Raw genomic sequence first — 15,480 nt, 5'->3', positions numbered from 1 at the left:
GGTGAGGTAAATCATCCCCATGCCCCTGCCCATCCATTTCCTGCTCCAGGTGAAGGCTCCACAGGCAGAGGGTGATGTCACCCAGCCCAGATCCCACTCAGGTGACAGAAACTGGAGTAGTAAACTTCTTGGGACAGAGGGTGACATCACCCAGCCCAGATCCCACTCAGATGACAACCAACCGGGTAGTAGACTTTCGGGGGCCTCTTTTAGTGAAAAACAATGAGCTGTCTTATTTTATTTGTATTTTCAGTTATGTTTTTCCCTTCCCTTTCCATTGCTAGTTGTTATTTTGATGATTGGACATCACACACTTGATTGGCTTCGGAGCTTGCCAGGGGTCACGGCGGCATGGTGATGTTTGGGCAGCCTTACCTTGTCGCACTCCCCAGGGCTGGCTCCTCTGGCCTTGGTGCTCACACCTCTCAGTTGTGCTTCTCATGTGTACTTCATGCCGTGCGCTGGAGATCCACACATTTTGTGGTGGTACTGGGGATTCCACACAGCAGTGTAGCCAAATGGTACCCACCACATGGCTCCAAGGCATCAAACTCTCAGCTTCAAGCTTGCGTGGCAGGTGACTGCTACAGTGCTATCTTCAGAGCCCTCTGTTTGCTGCTTGCTATGCAAGAAAAGCAAAAATTCTTCTAAGTAGAACAGTTGTCACTGATGACGATTTTGTTTAGATGTGTAAAGTGCAAGTGTTTTGCTTTGCACCTCTGGTAAAGTGGACAGTTAAACAGAAGAACCAAACCCTCAGGCTGTTGTGGGTTGCCCATTAGTAGGGCCACACTGGAAAGCCAATACCCTCCAGCGCCACGCTGTTAGACCTGATCATTCTTTCTCTAAGAACATTTCTAGGATTCTGTTTTCTAAGAAATACTCAGAAATTCAGAAATCTGATATTTCGATATGCTCCCCAAAGTGTTTTTGCAACAACATGAAATCGCTAATTCAAAAAATAAAACATCAAAGAAATAACTGAGAAATGTACATTGAATGAAAGAAGCAGAAAAAAATAAACATTTGGAGGCATACTTTTTTAGAGAATTTTTAGTAGCTTGAAGAATACATCCGTATATCACTGAACAAAAAAAAATTAAACAAAATGTTACTTTTTGTTTTGTTTTGTTTTGGGGCCACATTCAGCGATGCTCAGAGCTCACTCCTGGCTCTGGGCTTAGAAATTACGCCTGGTGGGCATCAGGGGACCCTATCTGGTGCCCCAGATTGTGAACCCAGGTTGGTTACATGCAAGGCAAGCATCTTCCCTGTTGTACTATCTTTCTAGCCCTTCCACGTGTCTTTTAAACGGTGCCTTCTGATTAAGGAGAACCAGGGGTCAGAGAGATAGTGTAAGGGGTTGGAAGGATGCTTTGCCTGCAACTAACCCAGAAGTGCATGGTCTGAACAACTCTGGAACCACAGGTATCACCAGTGGTGACTCCTGCAACCCCTAAGAACAACTTGGGAACCCCCTAACCCCTACTCCTCAAAAAATAAAGCATTGCTGAAATAATGGAGAAGCTGAGAGGATGCGGGCCTCTCTCTGAGCTCCAGGAGAGCTCCCAGGAGTGTGCTCAGGAAAGGGGACACCGACCAGGACAGGGCATCTTCCTGGGCTGAGTGCACGGCCACTGATACCACACACTGTTCTGTTTCCGTTGTGCTCTGCTGATATGCCAGTCACCAGGCACATGGCAGAGGCACAGGAGGTCAGCAGGGTTATAAACGCGGCAGCAAGCACAGTCCAAGGAAAAGGGTGGAGGAAACAATCATCTGCAAGCTTTGCTCAACTAATGGACAACTCTTCCTCCTCCATCAGGTGGCCGCCGCTGACCTGCCGTGAGGTTGCCCCACAGTGCTTTGGGGTCCATGTCTGAATGGATTGCTGTGGCCTTCTCAGCTCTCCCTTCGCCCAGTGCCCTGCATCCTAAGACTCGAAGCCAGAACGGGACCTGGAAAAATTACATGTGAGTTTCTTTCTCAAACCTTACCATGCTAAGAGTTTTCTTAGGCAATGACTAGTAGGCTAAATGCACATGGATTGCTTTGTTTGTCCTTGTTTTTGTCTTGTGGCCAGACCTGATGGTGCCCAAGGTATGCTTCTGGTTCAGAGCTTAGGAATCATTCCTGGTGGTGCCAGGGATCAAACTGGAGTCGGGTATATGTAAAAAGCAAGTGCCTTAACCCCTGGACTGTCTCTCTGGCCCCTGCTTCTCTTTCAACAAATTTGTTCAAGATTTATAACTGAGGAAGGGAGCCCAGGGTTAGACTCTGCTTATTGAAGATTCCTTAATTCATTGGTCCTTCACATGAGCTTGTGTCAGAGTCACCAGCACAGCTTATTATATTACAGCTTACAGAGTTTCTGATTCAGTACATCTGGGCAAGGCTTGGAATGTGCTTCTCAAACAGGTTTCCAGGCATTACCAATTCAGGGACCCTATGTTGAGACTCACTGCTTTAACTTGAACATATCTGAAAGGATAAAGGTGGGAAAATGTATTAACATCTGGTATTCAGTAGCACTAAATTAAGATAACTAGTGCTTTACTTACTACCTTAAAATCATCTTAGAAATAAGGATTTGAAGGTGCTGTCAGCACAGTCACATTTGCAAGTTCAGCCAAGTAGAGAAAAAAAAGATGTGTTATTCCTGCCAGCTTTACTCCTGAATACCGGTCATTCTTCACCCTTGCTGTTCAGCAAGGTGACTAATAGTGTCATACTCCGGCCAAAGTGACGGCTATAGCGCTTCAGGGGTGCTCCTCCTCAGCCTTTGGATACACTCAAAAGGGAACGTCTTTGTTCCCCCTGGCCTGGGAAATACATAGTTCCCTTTCAGAGTGAATCACCCTCTATTATCCCTCCCTTCTTACTCTTAAATGAGACTTGATTGGCAAAACCCCTGTGAGGAGGTGTTCTTCTGAGAAAGAATCCAAGTCAGCAGGTCCAGGTTTATGTAGAGTTTGGCATTTCAGGACTGACAGAATGGTGAGGATTAGCATGGTACCATGTTACCTTTGGAAAGGGCCAGCCTCCTCTCTGGGGAGTGATGTTTTCCTTTTCAGTAGAAAATGTATAGTTTACTCAACAAATGCTCTCTGGAAGACCTGTGACTGTCCAAGGAAATATACACATGCATGAGAATATATGTGCATTTTTACACATTTCTGAGCTTTCACTGTCAAAATTTAGAAGCTTTTATTTTTCTTGTGTTTTATCTGTGTGTGTGTGTGTGTGTGTGTGTGTAACAGTAGTATGAGTGTTCCAGGAAATGTTTGAGAAATTTCTGGGCATTTTAAATTTGTGTGTAAATACTCTGATCTACAGCATTTCATTTGGGTATGTAAGTGTTATCACTCAAAGAACCAATAGGACCAGAGTTTTTTTTTTTAACTTTTTTATTGAATCACTGTGAGATAGACCCTAGACCCTTACAAAGCTGTTCTTTATTGGGTTTCAGTCATACAGTATTCCAATACCCATCCTTCCACCAGTGTACATTTCCCAGCACCAGTGTCCCCAGGTTCCCTCCCATCACCCCCCCACCTCCAAAGAGTTATTTTATTATAGCTCACAGAAGCTAAGAATCATCACAGTTAATAAAGCAGTTTCCTAACAAGTATATATTGAAGGAACATATCTACTGTCTAAACATTAACAGAGTCAAAAATCCTGGAGATAGTTTTAAGTACACTTGCTTCCAAGAAAAGAGGTCACAAAATCAGAAAAAACAACTGATAGGTGACAGGTGATATTCAAATTTTCCCTTAAATTTTCTTAATTCTCCTTACTCTTAGCAAATTTTGTATTTGTAGGATTTATCTATTTTGTGTTCATTTTAAAATCTATTTGCAGAGAATTATTTGCACTATTTCTTTTAATTTATATACCGACAAGAAGAAAAAGATACAGTTCTTGAAAAATGTTTTTTCATCTTATCATTGATTTCAATATTATAGGCTTTCAGGAGTTCAGTTTTAATTATCTATATGTGTGTCTGTGTTATTACCTCCACAATGAAAAAAAATTTAAAGACCTCTCATGGGTGGGCTATAAATAAATACAACAAGGGAACAACAAATGGCCAAAGTTGTTGATACTGGAGGTTTTGCCTATATAACTGAACTCCTATGGGGGAAGAGCAGTGCCCAGGAGGGACCTTCGGGACGCTGTGGGAGGGAGGCAGGCTCTCTGTCATGGGGTGGGATTGGAATGATGCATGCTTGAAAAGTAGCATTATCAGTATTGTAATCCTGGTACTTCAGTTAAAATGGCTTTTTTAAAAATGTATTTGATTTTTACTGAATAACTGTGAGATACTGTTATAAAGTTGTTCATGATTAGATTTCAGTCATACTATGTTCTAACACTCTTCCCTTCACCACTGTACATTTCCCACCACCAGTGTCCCCAGATTTCCTCCTTCTCCTCTCACTTCATCCTGCCTCTATTGCAGGCACTTGCCATCTCTCTGTCTGTCTGTCTTTCTGTCTGTCTCTCTCTATCTCTCTGTCTGTCTCTCTGTCTTTCTGTCTCTGTGTCTGTCTGTCTGTCTGTCTGTCTGTCTGTCTGTCTCTCTCTCTCTCTCTCTCACTCCCCCCTTTACAATACAGGTACTGAAAAGTTTTTCATGTTTGTCCCTTTACCTACTTTCAGCACTCGGTTCTCATCCAGAGTGATCATTTCCAACTATTATTGTCATAGTGGTCAGTGGTCCCTTCTCTATCCTAACTGCCAGAGAGATAGTTACTCATGGCCTCATGACATTCTTAGGTTTTCCATTTGTGAGGCATCATTAGCAGGAGTAAAAGAAGTGTGTAGGATTGAAAGTGCCTTCATCTGTCTTCTGCATGTGTGAATGTTCATAGTCACACATCAGATCTTTGTTTAGTTGGCGATACTCAGTTTCATCATTTTACAGTGATAGCCAGCAGCAGGGGTGGGGGTAGAGGAAGGGGTGCCGGGCAGACTGCTGGGACACGAATCCAGGCACCCAGCTCCAGGGGGACCTGGCAGACCGGCCCAGATCGTTCCCTGCTGCCTCTGGGAAAGCAGTCCAGTCACAAGTGCCTTGAGCATCTCTCTAAAAGCCCTCTGTATGTATTTGGGAGTGGGGGAGGAGAGGTGAATAAGAGACAGAAGGGAACCTCTGTGCACTCCCCTCAATTTTGCTTGTGAAACTAAAACTAAAGCTAAAAGTGTACTGAAAAATAAAGTTGATTTTTAATGCATATCAAATAATATAACAATTCCTTTTTTAATTAAGCATAGAACTACCTTATGATTCAACAATTTCACTTATGGGTACATACCTAGAAGTATGAGCTGGGACTGAAACAGAATCTGCACACCTGGGTTCAATATGAACACCTGGGTTTATATTGATCACTATATCCAGAAGGTAAAAGTAACCATATATATGCCCAACAGTGAGCAATGGATAAAGAAGATACAGTAGAGACAGACAACTGAAGTCTCTTCAGCCTTAAAAGGATGAAATTTTGACTCAGTACAATAGATGAACCTTATGTGGTTCATCCATGCCAAGAAGAATAAGCCAGACAGAAAAGGACAAGTATTACATGATCTCACTTGAAGAAGGTACTTTCAGCAGTCAGATTCTTCATGTAAAAGTCGAGCAGTGGTTATCAAGGGACTAGACGTGGAACATGAATGTTTAATGGGTCCTGAGCTTCTCTTTGGGACAATGCAACATTCTAGAGATAGATGATAGTGGTGGTTGTACAAAAATGTGCGTGATGTCACTGAACTGTACTTTTTGTAGTGGCAAAAAGGTCGGTGATATTCTCAGGCATATTTTTACGCACTTGAAAAAGAATACCAGAGCTCACTTTCCTATCACGAAAGGTGAGCCTGGTGAGCTGTATCTGACGGGAGGTTACAGTGTATGAGGGGAAGGACAGGTGGTCGCACACATCCCTCTGCCCTGAGCCCCTGGGGAACACTGTAAAGATCAGTTCTATTGCAATCACAGGACAAGGATACTCTTATCAGACCACCAGGGGATTTCCCTCTAAACATTGCTGCCAATGTGCCAGTCACAGGGATAGGAATGTGCTTCTGTGTGAGGATGGGGCAGCAAGGTGCCAGCCATGCATGTGGGTCGGTGGGGCTGGCCCCGGTCCTCTGAGGAGTTTGTTCATAAATGGTTTCATGAATGATGTCCCTGAACATGGGATTATGGAGCTTCCTGTATGACCCCTAGTAAGGTCCTGGTTCGTGGATTATTAGTGGAACAGGGACTTACCACAGGCTGAAACCTAGTGGGAAATAAAAATTATAAGGAAAATGAATAGTGAATAGTTTTCCTACAACAGAACCTCTAATTATGATGACAACTTCTTTTTCCTAATGAAGTATAATTTATCCCCCATCACTAATATTGCACATTACCTATACAACACAGAACAGTTTGGGTCTAGAGAGATTATACCATGGGTCAGGCTCTTGCTTTGCATGCTGCCAACTGGGTCCCAGCCCCAGCCTTATATATGGTCCCTTGAGCACTGCTGGATGTGATCAGACACCTTTCCCCTTCCCAAAAAAAAGTACAATTTAGGGGCTGGAGCAATAGCACAGCAGGTAAGGCGTTTGCCTTGCACGCGGCCGACCCGGGTTCGATTCCCAGCATCCCATAGGGTCCCCTGAGCACCGCCAGGAGTAATTCCTGAGTGCATGAGCCAGGAGTAACCCCTGTGCATCGCCGGGTGTGAACCAAAAAGCAAAAAAAAAAAAAAAAAAGTACAATTTAGTGAGTGACAGGCAGTCAGGTGATTAATAGACAGAATTAAAACCACTGAAGAAGCTTGGTGGGGCACAGCCAGCTATGCTCAGGGCTCACTCCTGGCTCTTTGTTCAGGCATCACTCCTGGAAACATGTGTGGTGCCAGGATTGAACCAGAGTCAGGCCCTACTTCTCTGACACTCAGGGTACTATCTGTCTGGCACTCAAGCTGTACCTTTTAATTTGCTTTGGGGATTTTATTGTATGTTTCTAGAAAGTTGGCTTTGGTGAACTTACCCCAGAGCATTTCCATGGGGCCTCATAGCCATGCTTTGTTTTGTTTATTTTTTTCCTGTTCTTTTAGTCCTGACCAAGGCTTTTTTTTAAAATGAATCACCACGAGATACAGTTACAGACTTAACAAACTTTCATGATTACCTTTCGGTCATACAATGATCCAGTACCCATCCCTCCACCAGTGCCCATTTTCTGCCACCAATATTCCCATTATCCCTCCTGCCACTCCCACCCCTTCTCACCCCCTGCCTCTGTGGCAGGCACATACCCTGTTACTCTCTTTCTCCTTTTGAGTATTATGGTTTGCAATACAAGTACTAAGCAGCCATCAAGTTTGGGCCATAGTCTACTTTCAGCACACATCTCCCATTCTGAGTGAGCTCTCCAACCATCATTTACTTGGTGGTCCCTTCTCTATCCCAGCTGCATTTTCCCCCAGTACATGAGATTGGCTTCCAAGCCGTGGACTGATCCTCCTGGTCCTTATCTCTACTATTCTTATGTGTTAGTCTCCTATTATGTTACTTTATATTCCACAAATGAGTGCAGTCATTCTATGTCTGTCCTTCTCTTTCTGACTCATTTCACTTAGCATGATACTCTCCATGTCCATCCACTTACATGCAAATTTTGTGATTTCATGTTTTCTAACAGCTGCGTAGTATTCCATTGTGTAGATATACCAAAGTTTCTTTAACCAGTCATCTGTTCTCATGTACTTGGATTGTTTCCAGATCCTGGCTATTGAAAATAGTGATGCAATAAATATACAAGTGCATATGTCATTTCTATTGTCCTTTTTTGCATCTTTGGGATATAGTCCCAGAAGTGGTATTGCTGGGTCAAATGGGAGCTCAATTTCTAGTTTTTTGAGAAATGTCCACATTGTTTTCCCAAAAGGCCAGACAAGTCGGCATTACCACCAGCAGTGAAGGAGAGTCCCTTTCTCCTCACATCCACTCCAACACAGTTGCTTTTGTTCTTTTGGATGTGTGTCAGTCTCTGTGGTGTGAGATGATATCTCATTGTTGTTTTGATCTGCATCTCCCTGATTATTAGTGATGAAGAGCATTTTTTCATGTGCCTTTTGGCCATTCAGATTTCTTCTTTGAGAAAGTTTCTATTCATTTATTGTCCCATTTCCTGATGGGGTTGGATGTTTTCTTCTTGTAGAGTTCAAGTGCTTTGATATTAACCCCTTATCAGAATATTAGGTGAATATCCTTTCCCATTCTGTAAACTGTCTTTGTATTCTAGTCACTGTTTCTTTTGAGATACAGAAACTTCTTAGCTTAAGATAGTCCTGTTTGTTTATCTCTGTTTCCACTTGCTGGCTCAGTGGTGTTTCATCTTTGAAGATACCTTTAGCTTCAGTGTCATGGAGGATTTTGCCAACCTTTTCTTCAGTGTTCCTTATGGATTCTGGTCTGATGTTGAGGTCTTTAATCCATTTTGATCTGACTTTTGTGCATAGTATTAGATAGAGGTCTGAGCTCATTTGTTTTCATGCAGCTGTCCAATTTTGCCAGCACCATTTGTTAAAGAGGCTTTCCTTGCTCCACTTCACATTTCTTGCTCCCTTATCAAAGATTAGATGATTATATATTTGAGGGTGTATGTAAAGATATTCAACCGTATTCCGTTGGTCTGCAGTTCTGTCTTTGTTCCAGTACCATGATGTTTTAATTATTACTGTTTTGTAGTACAGTTTGAGATTGGGGAAGGTGATGCCTCCCATCCTTTTCCCCCCAAGAATTGCTTTAGCTATTAGTGGGAGCTTGTTGTTCTATATGAATTTCAGGAGTGTTTGATCAATTTCTTTTAAGAATATCATGGGTATCCTTATAGTGATCGCATTGAATCTGTATAATGCTTTGAAGAGTACTGCCATTCTGACAATGTTAATTCTCTCAGTCCATGAGCAGGGGATGTGTTTCCATTTACTTGTGTCCTCTTTTATTTCTTGAAGTAGCATTTTATAGTTTTCTTTGTACAGGTCCTTTACCTCCTTAGGTAAGCTTATTCCAAGGTACTTGATTTTCTGAGACATGATTATGAATGAGATTTTTTTCATATCACTTTCTTTTCTCACATTATTTGCATGTAGGAAAGCCTTGGACTTTTGGGTATTGACTTTATAACCTGTGACTTTACTATACAAGTCTATTATTTCTAGGAGCTTCTTGATAGAGGCTTTAGGGTTCTCTATAGTGTCATGTCATTGCAAATAGTGAGAGCTTGATTTCCTCCTTTCCTATCTGGATGCCCTTAGTATCTTTTTTCTTGCTTAACTGCTATGGCAAGAATTTCCAGTACTATATTGAATAGAAGTGGCGAGAGTGGGAATCCTTGTCTTGTCCCTGATCTTAGAGGAAAGGCTTGTAGTTTTTTCCCATTGAGGAAAAAGCTTGCCATGGACTTGTGGTAGATATTTTTGACTATCTTGAGGAAAGTTCCTTCAATTTCCATTTTGCTAAGCATTTTCATCATAAACGGGTGCTGAATCTTGTCATATTCTTTCTCTGTGTCTATTGATATGATCAGATGGTTTTTTATCATTTCTTTCATTGATGTGACAAATTATGTTGATTGACTTGCAAATGTTAAACCATCCTTGCATCCCCAGGATGAATCCCACTTGGTCATGGTGTATGATATTTTTGATGAGTCGTTAGATTCTATTTGCTAATATTTTGTTGAAGATCTTTGTATCCATAGCCATCAGTGATATTGGCCTGTAATTTTCTTTGTATGTGTGTGTGTGTGTGTGTGTGTGTGAGGTGTCTTTGTCTGCTTTTGGTATTAGGGTTATATATGCCTCATAGAAACTGTTGGAGGTGTTTCTGTTTCTTCAATTTCATGGAAAAGCTTGAAAAGGACTGGCAATAGGTCCTCTTTAAATGTTTGGAAAAATTCGCTAGTGAATCCATCTGGACCTGGACTTTTGTTTTTGGGAAGAATTTTGGTTACTGTTTCAATTTCCTTGATAGTGATAGGTCCATTCAGGTATTCCAAATCTTCTTGGTTCAGCCTTAGGTGGTTATAGGAATCCAGGAATTTATCCATTTCTTCTAGGTTCTCTTGTTTCGTGGCACACAAGCTTTCAAAATAATTCTTTGATGATCTTTTGAATTTCTATGGTTTCTGTGGTATCCCCCTTTTCATTTCTGATTCAGTTTATTAGGGTTAGTTCTCTCGCTTTTTTTGAGTCTTGCTAGTGGTTTATCAATCTTGTTTATTTTCTCAAAGAACCAGATCTTGGTTTCATTGATCTTTTGGATTGTTTTTTGGGTTTCCATGTTGTTAATGTCTCTCCAAGTTTTATTATTTCTTTCCTCCTGCCTGGTTTGGGCTCCTTTTGTTGATCATTTTCTAAGATCTTAAGCTTTGATGTCATGTTATTATGTAGGCTCTTTCTTCATTCCTGAGAAATGCTTGCAGAGCTATAAATTTTCCCCTTAACACGGCTTTAGCTATGTCCCACAAATTCTGTAGCTTGTGTTTTCATTCTTATTTGTTTCCAGGAATCTTTTGATTTCTTTCTTGATTTCCTCTCTGACCCACTCATTGTTCAACATTGAGTTGTTTAATCTCCAGGTGTTTGACTTGATTCTCCATTTCTGTGTGTGATTAACTTCTATCTTCAGTGCATTGTGGTCTGAAAAGATAGTTGATACAATTTCTATCTTCCTGATTCTATTGAGGTATGTTTTATGGCCCAGCATGTGATCTATCTTAAAAAATGTTCCATGTGCATTAGAAAAGAATGTGTATTCGGTTTTGGGGGGATGAAAATCCTTGTGTACATCTATTAGCCCTCTCTTTTCCACTTTTTCCTTCAAAGCCATTAGTCCCTTGGCGAGTTTTAGTCTTGTTGATGTATCAAGAGGTGATAGGGCAGTGTTGAAGTCTCTCACTACTATTGTGTTGCTATCAATGTCCTCCTTTAAGTCTATTAGCAGTTTTAAGTATTTTGCTGGCCCCCTCATTGGGTGTGTATGTTTAGGAGTGTGATTTCTTCTTCATGTACATATCCCTTAATTATTAAAAAATGTCCTTTGCTGTCCCTTCTAATATTTTTCAGCCTATGTTGTTGGATACTATGATGACAATGCCAGCTCTTTTGAGGGAGTTGTTTGTTTGAAGAATTGTTTTCCATCCTTTGACTTTGAGTCTGTGTTTGCTCTGACTCTTCAAATGTTTCTTGTAGGCAACAGAATGTTGGGTTCTGTTTTTTAATCCATTTTGCCACTCTGTGTTTCTTTATTGGTGCATTTAGACCATTGACATTGAGAGAGATTATTATCATGGGGTTTTGGGCCATCTTTCTCTAGAGGTTTGTTATGCTTGTAGGGGTTTGTCTCCTCTTAGGACAGCAGCTCCTTTAGTCCTTTTTTAAGGTTAGTTTTGAGTACATGAAGTTCCTGAGCTGTTGTTTATCCATGAAACAATGTATCATTCCTTCTATCGACCAGGATTTATAATCCCTGAAAAACTGCACCTAAGGAACCTTAGTTGTAAATAGCTCAGAAGCCTCTATCCTAAATTATATCTCTCCCTCTATAAAATGACGGAAGCCATATACACAAATCTCTATGTATGAGTTTGTCTTAAGCAAAACTGAAAAAACAAGTAGCCCCAAAAATAGGTTAAAATGGAGGCACGCAAGTTTAAAATGCTAGTCAGGGGGCTGGAGAGATAGCACAGCGGGTAGGGCGTTTGCCTTGCACGCGGCCGACCCGGGTTCAAATCCCAGCATCCCATATGGTCCCCTGAGCACGGCCAGGGGTGATTCCTGAGTGCATAGCCAGGAGTAACCCCTGTGCATCGCCAGGTGTGACCCAAAAAGCAAAAAATAAATAAATAAATAAAAATAAAATAAAATAAAATAAAATGCTAGTCAGTCCCGTGTTCCTATTCCAAGTTTTCCAAGCCTGCTTAGAAATAAGCTCTCTGTCTTTTCACTGAAGTTGGAGAACAGGACAAAGCGACAGAGTTCAGAATCATGTGCCACACGGAGCTGCATAGATATCAAAATTTTTTAAATTGAAAAATAAATCTGAAGGGTTTTGTAGGAAAGAAAATCCAGGTCAGCAAATCTGGGAGTGAGAAAAGTTGAGTGGTTATTTGTCCTTGAACTGAACTTGGACTGAAATAACATGGATACAGATTCTGACCAAACTCAGTTCAGCCCATGATTTCACAGGCCAGCGTGTTGAGTGAGCATGTTAAAAAGGGTTCACTAAACCCCAGAGAAGCCCAGCCATCACCAGATGGTACACAAGAGAACACCAGTGAAGCAGACGCCTGGGAGCTCTCTTCTCCGGCCTTCCTGTCTCCTCGGAATCACAGGTTGATTCCAGATATCAAATTGCTGGTTAGTGACAGCCGAGCTACCTGGAACCCACAAGCCAGAACCCAAACTAACCTTCCTCCTTCCCCAGTCCTCACTTAGCCTCTTCCCACACACCCCACCCACCCACCCACATTCCACTTCCCCTTTTCGGAGATAAAGCTTCAGAAAACACGATAGCTTTGGTTTAGTGAAGGTGGTGAACATCCCCTGAAGACTGGCTGTAACTGAGACCACCAAGCTGCTGAATCATTGAGAATAGATCAGTGTTTTATCATTAGGAAAAGAAACTTCCGTGGAAAGATTTTCACCAACAAGAGCAAAAAACACTTTTTTACCTGTCCATTAACTAGTGCGTGGAAACAAACAAAAAATGTATTTGACTTGTGTCACATAGTCTGGTTAACTGAGCTTTTGTTGTTCCTATTTACATACCTGAGTAGTCAATGAATGTCAACTTACTATGGCAAGAAAAAAAAATACTATCCATTCTTAGTCTGTTTGAGAAACTGCAAGTTTTGACTCTTAAACATTTTTCCATTCATTGCCAGAGTTTAAATTTTAGATAGTGGGGCTGGAGTGATAGCACTGCGGGTAGGGCATTTGCCTTGCACGCGGCCGACCCAGGTTCAAATCCCAGCATCCCATATGGTCCCCTGAGCACCACCAGGAGTAATTCCTGAGTGCAGAGCCAGGAGTAACCCCTGTGCATCGCCAGGTGTGACCCAAAAACCAAAAAAAAAAAAAGTAAATTTTAGATAGTATGTTTATGTTTTTTCTGTTTGAAAAGCATGATAAAAATTTACTATTAATGATATTATGGATGCTATACTAAATAATTCATCAGCAATCTTTACTCTGTTGTAGCCACTGGCTTTAGCATAGTTTTCAAGTCAATTCTTTTTTTTTTAATTTTTTTATTTTTATTTTTTTTAATTTATTTATTTTTAATTAGTGAATCACCGTGAGGGCACATTTACAGATTTATACACTTTTGTGCTTATGCTTCCCTCATACAAAGTTCGGGAACCCATCCCTTCACCAGTGCCCATTCTCCACCACCAGTAAACCCAGCATCCCTCCCACCCTCCCCAATCCCATCTCCCCCCACCCCACCCTGCCACTGTGGCAGGGCATTCCCTTCTGTTCTCTCTCTCTAATTAGCTGTTGTGGTTTGCAATAAAGGTGTTGAGTGACCACTGTGCTCAGTCTCTAGCCCTCATTCAGCCCGCAACTCCCTTCCCCCAAATGGCCTTTGACTACATTATAGTTGGTGATCCCTTCTCTGAGTTGCCCTTTCCCCAGAATGTGAGGCCAGCCTTCAAGCCATTCTTTTTGAAAATAATGTATGACATGATTATTTGGAATACTCAGTTTCACACTTAACATTCTACTGAAGGCATCACCAAAATTCATTTTAGTTCTTTGCATATACACTAATTGTACAGATAGGAATGATCTGTCCAGCATGGTCATGTACATTAATATTTTTTTAATTTCAAGTAAAACTCCAAGTACATTTAGCCATGGATAATGATAAAGTTCCTTGCCAAGTGGTACCAGTTATATGTTGTATTGTCACATATAGTTTCATGTACTTAATATACTAGTTTAGTAATTTCCACCTGTTGCTGTTTTAAAATTATGTGTTGGCAGTGCCCAGAAGGAGAGAGAGAGAGAAGAAAAGTGCTCATCACAGAGGCAGGCAGGGGGTAGAGTGTGGCAGGTGATGGGAAGGAACCTGGGGACAGCGGTGCTGGGAAATGTACACTGGTGGAGGGATGGGTGTTGGAATACTGTGTGACTGAAATCCAAACATGAACAGCTTTGTAAGGATATATCTCACAGTGATTCAATTTAAAAGTTTTAAAAAAATAAATAAAACTATGTGTTGGAGCACAGCTGGCACTAGCAAAATAACTTTCTCTGAACCTTGATTTAACCCAGAGTTTAACCTAGGGAATGGCAACACATTTTTCCAAGGATTCCCTCCATTAAATTAATCATATGAGGACCTTGTTGCAGCCTGGGGATGCCCAGGCAGCGGAGACCATGGGAAAGAACAGCACCTGTGGTGTAGCAGGCATTTGAGATTCTCTAGAATCCATTATCCATTGTTGCTAGCAAACTTTTCAAGTATTTTATGTCTGGTTTATTCCTGGGCCAGATTATTAAACTGAATTCCGTGTATTAAGTGCTATTAAGGACTCAAAAGGGAAGCATCAGATTTGTTTCCTTTTACCAAAACAAAGGTAGTCTTACTTTCCTGATTGTAAACATAATACACATTATTTTACATAATTTGCAAAATAACAGACTAGAAGGAAATCAGTTACCTATCATCTGGCTATCAAATACAACTTAACTTTTGACTCACACTTATGTACCTTTTTTCAGACTTTTTTCAAATAATCAGCTAATTCCAAATCTGCCAGTAGTACTCTGTTTTGATGGCATCCCATAAGTTGGTGTAACTTAAATGTTATTTCACAAAACAGTGATCTCCTAGTTGCTTCGCTTTTCTTCTTCTAAATTACAGTAATCAACACTTTCAAAGACATTTACCTCAGTTGACTCTCCATTATTTTATCAAGTAAAAATAACTATAAACCGTTGTGGTTTTTAAAATATGTTTTCTCCTAACAAAAATTATGATTGGATGGCCCTGTAAGATCTTGGTGAATCTGTGTATCATGAAAGAAAGATGAAATCAGATACAAGATGATTTCATTGTTAGGTCAACTGCTGTGTGCTCTAGATAATTAAAAATTCATGATCAATAGGCTGAAAGCTGGTTTGGCAAAAGTGGCAAAGTTTAATCAGCTGGATCCCTCCCAGAGTTTCATCCTAATGCAAACAGTGGAGGCTAGTAGAATTGTTTATATCTGATAGCAACAAATGATTCACATGGATCCCTTCCTGTCTTGAACCAGAATTTCTCTTTCTTTTCACATTCTCTGTGCTTTTTAGAGCAGCTTCTCTTCAGATTCATCTGGTTTGGTGGTACAGTACCTGCGGGGAGCAGGGGTATGGCTCTGCTTCTCTTTAGACAACCCTAGGATTTTTAGACAAGGAT

The 15,480-nt window shown here is 41.1% G+C and overlaps 1 protein-coding gene across 3 annotated transcripts in view; it reads left to right on the top strand.

Annotated features, from left to right (window-relative positions):
* Window positions 1–15,480, top strand: part of BACH2 (BTB domain and CNC homolog 2) — a 418,079-nt gene that overhangs the window by 229,143 nt on the left and 173,456 nt on the right. For 2 of the 3 annotated variants that reach the window (XM_055136848.1, XM_055136849.1), the window contains exon 3: window positions 1,826–1,973. The exons of the other annotated variant lie outside the window; for it this stretch is intronic. The gene's annotated coding sequence lies outside the window, so the exon portion shown is untranslated. The remainder of the gene's footprint in view (window positions 1–1,825; window positions 1,974–15,480) is intronic. 3 annotated transcript variants of the gene reach the window in all.

Source organism: Sorex araneus, chromosome 4 (assembly GCF_027595985.1).
Source record: "Sorex araneus isolate mSorAra2 chromosome 4, mSorAra2.pri, whole genome shotgun sequence".
NCBI classification, from domain to species: Eukaryota; Metazoa; Chordata; class Mammalia; order Eulipotyphla; family Soricidae; genus Sorex; species Sorex araneus.
Note: the sequence above shows the minus strand (reverse complement) of the source record. Positions and strands in the feature narration are given on the sequence as shown.